This window comes from Mus caroli, chromosome 2, assembly GCF_900094665.2.
Source record: "Mus caroli chromosome 2, CAROLI_EIJ_v1.1, whole genome shotgun sequence".
NCBI classification, from domain to species: Eukaryota; Metazoa; Chordata; class Mammalia; order Rodentia; family Muridae; genus Mus; species Mus caroli.
The window spans coordinates 49,437,264-49,443,551 of NC_034571.1; the positions used below are offsets into that span (position 1 = coordinate 49,437,264).

At 38.4% G+C, this 6,288-nt stretch overlaps 1 long non-coding RNA gene across 1 annotated transcript; it reads left to right on the top strand.

Annotated features, from left to right (window-relative positions):
• Window positions 1–5,629: 5,629 nt before the first annotated feature.
• On the top strand, window positions 5,630–6,079 carry LOC110310199. Its single transcript, XR_002379823.1, has 2 exons — window positions 5,630–5,688; window positions 5,821–6,079. It is a non-coding gene; the product is annotated as an uncharacterized LOC110310199 (long non-coding RNA).
• Window positions 6,080–6,288: the final 209 nt, after the last annotated feature.

The window sequence follows — 6,288 nt, forward strand, 5'->3', positions numbered from 1 at the left end:
ACATCTTCTGGATATATGCCCAGGAGAGGTATTGCAGGATCCTCTGGTAGTACTATGTCCAATTTTCTGATGAACTGCTAGACTGATTTCCAGAGTGGTTGTACAAGCTTGCAATCCCACCCAGAAACTTAGAATATCCAAGATACAAGATACAATTTGCAAAACACATGAAACTCAAGAAGAAAGAAGACCAAAGTGTGGACACTTTGCCCTTCTTAGAATTGGGAGCAAATCATCCATGGAAGGAGTTACAGAGACAAAATTTGGAGCTGAGACAAAAGGATGGACCATCTAGAGACTGCCACACCCAGGGATCCATCTCATAATCACTCTCTAAATGCTGACACCATTGCATACATCAGCGAGATTTTGCTGAAAGGACCCTGATACAACTGTTTCTTGTGAGGCTATGCTGGTGGCCTGACAAACACAGAAGTTGATGCTTACAGTCAGCTATAGGATGGAACACAGGGCCCCCAATGGAGGAGCTAGAGAAAGTACCCAAGGAGATAAAGGTGTCTGCAACCCTATAGGTGGAACAACAATATGAACTAACCAGTAATCCCAGAGCTCATGTCTCCAGTTGCATATGTAGGAGAAGATGGCCTTGTAGGCCATTATTGGGAAGAGAGGCCCCTTGGTCTTGCAAACTTTATATGCCTCAGTATAGGGGAAAGCCAGGCCCAAGAATTGGGAGTGGGTGGGTAGGAGAGTGAGGGAGAGGGAGGGTATGGGGGACTTTTGGGATAGCATTTGAAATGTAAATTGTTGGGAGCTATTAAGACAACACAATTGTCCTGATCTCTGAATTGGGCCTCTCCCTCCACCCCCCAGAAGAAAAGGGGGTCAAAAGCGGGCCACTGATGCACTGCTCTGAGAACAACCACAGATTGTTCCAGCCCTAAGTCAGTGCTGGATGTCCTGACCACAAGATGTACCCTCATACCACCAAGTTCCTGCTTCTCTGTGTAGTTGCCAAAAGGAAAATTTCTGCTGCCCCATCCCTCCTGCTGAGAAGTACTTCCCCTTTTGTTTGTGCATTTAAGCCTTGAGCCTTGCTAATACAGTGAGACCTTTATGCTAATCAGACTGTTTCAGGTGTGTCCTTCATTGCACTTGGTTCTCCTCTCTCCCTCCCCCCCAATTTGGTTCTTAGGAGAAGGTCCCCTCGAGACCCTCCAATAACTGGACCTGCTGGATGGATCAGTAAATGATGAAAATACCTAATTAAAAAAAAAGAAAAGAAATATGATTTACGGTAAAAAAAAAAAAGAGTTCCATCTTAGTTTATTAAAACAGAAGACTAAGAACATTGTTTGGAAAACACCACACAAACCATTCAAACACCAATCTCAGTCGAATAGAGATGGTTTATTGAATGCCAAATACCAAGACTGATGGATCAGAGCCATGTTTCAGGCCTGAGGAACATGTCTTTGATGTACACTTATTCTGCTTCCGTTGGTTGAGGTATTCAGTTGTGGCAGGTGAGTTGTCTTGTGTAGCATTCATGTCTGAACTTGCCAACTGGGATGTTAGTTACTCTTTACATGCCTCTTTCTGTCACATAGAATGTCAGTTCCCAGGGACACTTAAACTTTCCTTGACCCCTACTCAATATGGAAGTCTTATTCCAAATAATTTCTTATATTGATACACATATCTATTATGTTGGGGTCCATTCCTAAGGGCAGCTTATAAAAACAAATACCATAAAAACTTATATGTAAGTGCAAGAAGTACTGTTAGGTGGTTGGTTCAGGTCTAAGTTTATTGTCCGTAACTATTCTGAACAGTTCTACTGACTTCTATCATAATTCATTTCCCAGGGCACAAAACACAACAGAATATGTAATTAACTTGGCATTAGACAGTTTCCTAATAACAGCAGGAACATATAAGAAAGTTTCCTTATAATGGCAAGGTAGGTAGGTAACAGTTACTTAGGCCTTAACATTTTACCAAGGCATGAACATTCTATCTAGGCCTTAATATTTTGCCTAGACTTTAACAAACATTTGATATTTGTTCAGTTAGATTTTTAAAACAACGTTTATTTTCAGTAAATCTACTTACACATTTGATTATTTTAATTTAATTTCTTTTCTGAGGTTCATTGGAATAAGAATTTTTGCCACTATCAAGACTATGTCTTTATTTTTTTATTGTTGATTTTGAAAGACTTACAATAGGGAGAGAAAAATATTTCAAGTTATGTTCTACCTACAGTCACTCGTACTTCATTATATTCCTTACCATTGCAAATCCAAGTGCTATGTTGTGCCTGTATTTTCATCCCTGTCACACTGGAATAAGATTTCTGATGGCAGAAATATCATGATACCTTGCCTACATTAGTTACCATTGTACATTAAATGCATAAATGCATATAATTAAGAGATATTATAATTTACTTGTCTTTTATATGTAATTCTCTGAATGATCCAAGGCTACCAGTACTGCATTTTCTTAAGGAATAATGTAAATTTAGATGATGGAGCGGAATGATTTGTCGTGGATAATTAATCCGTTGCAAAATATCTGAGCTATCACACATTTCTGTGTTTCATGATAGGGTGTAACAGTGGCAAAGGAGAGATAAATTAATCATTATTTAAAAGGCTTGATTGACTTTTAAGTAAAGGATGGTTCCACAGGTGCATGCTTCCTGAATAAATTAAGTCCTTAAATTTTAGTACTCCCTAGCAGCCATTTTTGATCCTTTAATTTAAGGGTTTTGCTTAGAAATTTTTCCTGCCAAAGTGATGCTGAAATGGTCTATAAAGAGATATATCTTTAGGAGTGCCAATAAATAGATCCAAGTCATAAACATGAGACTGGTGAATAGCCACAGCTTTGAAAATTGCCTGAAGAATGGCCCATATGAGGCCAGAGGAGGGCATTCAAAGTCACTCAGAACATTGATTCTTGGATGGTGTTTGAAAAATAAAGACTGACATTTTTAGATACTGGGAATATAGAAACTAAAAGAGCTTCTTCACCCAAATTATTCATATAAGACTTTTTTTTCTATACTCACTAGGATATATGATACATTCTTATTTTCTTATGACATTATGCTTATGAGAACTGGGTGGATGATGGTGGATGGCAACTAAACCTATTATCACAAAGTTAGCAGATTCGTAGCCAAGAATACATAACGCATTCTGAAACATATCTTAGTATTCTAATAGGTTAATGTTTTCATTTGTATTTCTTTTAGTCCTATATCTATCTGATAGGATGTATTAAAAGAAATGTCTATATCTTAAATATTTTAGGATTTGAGTAAAAAAAACTGTTTTTGCAATAAACATCTAATTCTGAAATCTCTCAAGCATTTATTTATGATTATTTGAATATTTACCTAGCACTTACTGGGTGTTAAAGAGTTAGTCAGGACTTTCTAAAGGAACAGAAGCAATGAATGCATATACATACACACAAACACATGTATGCACATATAGTCACTTTACACACACACCCACTCATATACACATCTAAGGATATAGTAGACTACTTTATACAATACATTTGAAATAATAACAGCAGATCTTTGTCCCCAAGAGGATGAACTGGGTGCAAGGAATTATAGTGTGTACCTCAGATGTCCCAGTCTACTATGAAGAGTTACTAAAATGCCACTGGCTTCTGTCCACAGTAGAAATATAAAGATGCTTAGAAGGCTATATGAGCAAAAGTTGAACGACCTTCCTTGTTCTATATCCTTATGTATCTGGACGGCTAGGAGAAAGTGTCTCTCATATTTAGTATGGGCTATCCCACATTCATTAAGGTAATCAAAACAATCCCTCACTTGAGATCTTTACTCAGAAGTTTCTAAACTGTAGCAATTTGACATTTAGACCCCACCACCAGAATTCATCCCTTGACAACCTGACACCGGAACACATCACTTAAACAAACTCAGTGGCTCACAACTGTCTGTCATCCAATTCCAGCAGATTCAGCACAATCTCCTGGCCTTTGTGGGTACTGGGCACACACGTGGTGCACATACACACAGGTAAGCAAATGTCCATACATATAAAATAAAAAGAACTATAACCTTCCAATCTTTGTTTCCTGAATCTTATGTTTATGTTGTAATAGAAAATACAGCCAACTTTAAAATGTCCCCCATATTCTTCTTTTTTAATTTATTTTTTATCATTAGATATTTTCTCTATTTACATTTCAAATGTTATCCCCTTTTCTAGTTTCCCTCCGAAAATTCCCCATCCCTTCCTCCCCTTCCTCCCCTTCCCCTGGTCTCCAACCCACCCACTCCTGCTTCCTGGCCCTGGAAGCATTCTCCTGTACTAGGGCATAGAACCTTCACAAGACCAAGGGCCTTTCTTCCCATTGATGACTTACTAGGTCATTCTCTGCTACATATTCAGTTAGAGCCATGAGTTCCACCATGTGTTTTCTTTGATTGATGGTTTAGTCCAAGGAAGCTCTGGGGGTACTGGTTAGCTGACAGGAGCCTGATAAAGCTGTCTCCTGAGAGACTCTGCCAGTGCCTGACAAGAAGTAGATGTTCACATCCATCCCTTGGATGAAGCACAGGATCCCCAGTAAAGGAACTAGAGAAAGGACCAAGGAGCTGAATGGGTTTGCAAGCCCATAAGAGGAAAAACAATATGAACTAACCAGTGTCCCCATATTCTTAAAAATTCCAAATTTTTTAAAGTCTTAAATCTCTTAACTGTAAGAGCCTATAAATATCAAAACCAGATTAGACATTTCCAATGTATTACAGAACAGAGTAAGCATTTTTATTTCGAAAGAGACTAACAAGGCCATAGCAAATAATTAGTTAGGGCAAAACCAAATCAAGCACAGTATAGAACAAATCAAAAATTTCAGTTCCAAAAACCACTGTAGGGAACTTGAGATGTAATAGTATAGGCTTCAAAGACGGGGTGTAGCAAATTACCTTGAAGAATGATTAGCCCTGTAATGTTCCTTAACTTAAATATAATTATATGGATTCAGAACATGTAACAGTTAATGTTACCTCAATCAGTATTAAAAATAAGGAAATAGAAGAATTAAAATACAAATATCTATGTAATGGGTACACAAGCACGTTCCTAAGAAATAGAACAAAATTATTCATTCCAGTTAGAAACCCAACTCCTGTAACAGATGACATGGCTTTAGCTTGTATATAGTAACTTATCTTCCTCTACTACCCATTCTATATTTCCTCCATTGTCACTCTGTACCTTAGCAGGTCTTGCTTCATTAGCTGGCAGGGTGATTCATCCATGCCTTCATTCCTGGAGGGTTTGGGCCTTTTATCTTCTGTCTGGGTTAGGTTGTGGTCATTCCCTCTTGATCATAATCATACAGCAAGATACAGCAAGAGTCACCCTAAAGGATCTCCTGTACTCTTGCTAGAATCTTCCTTTTCTCCACTCTGGAGATGTAATTCAATTTCTCTCTAGTAGTCTGAATACATCACTCCTTTTAAACTCTGTTTTCCTTTTCGTAACATGTTGACTAAATCGCATCAGAACCCAAGGTCAGCAGAAGTTCTTAGCTTCCGATTCAATGTCTGTCATACCTGCTCTCTGCTGCATTCTGCCCTCTGTGATCAAAACTTCTAGGCGAGCACAGTGCAAGATCATAGGAACAGGAAGACAACATTTTCCTCGGGGCTCACTAGAAGCACTAGTAAGAGTAGTAATTCACATTTGAAACACATAATGCTTGGACCTTTGAACCCTGACTACCTATGATTCAAAGTATACGCGAGGAGAAACCTGCTAGGCCCTCCAGATAATTGCTACTTTATTGTTATTTTAGCTATGCCTTTCTACTCTACACTTCTACCAGGCCAGCTGCTTCTGGACCATGAGGAATACAATATGATCAATGAATTCTACGAGCACGAGCCCTCTGCCATATTTCCTTACCTGTGAAATGAGCTCCCTGGTCAGAAGCAATGGTCTGTGGAAAGCCATGATTGTACATAAATTATTCTATAAGTCCATGGTTGGTAATTTTAGCAGAAGCATTATGTACAGAAAAGTCAAGTACATAAAAAGTGTAAGTTTCTATTCCAGCAAATATTGTCTTTTCTAAAATGGAAGTGGTCAAATTTAGTCAACCTGCCTTCATTCAGGTCACTGACTAATTACTAGAGAAAATGAAGTCACTTGAGGGGTTCAGATTTGATTGACACACAGCAGCAGTTGCAGCTAATTCAGCTTTATTTAGAGGAAGTCCACACTGATGAACCAATACATAACCTCCATCTCTGCCACCGCAATC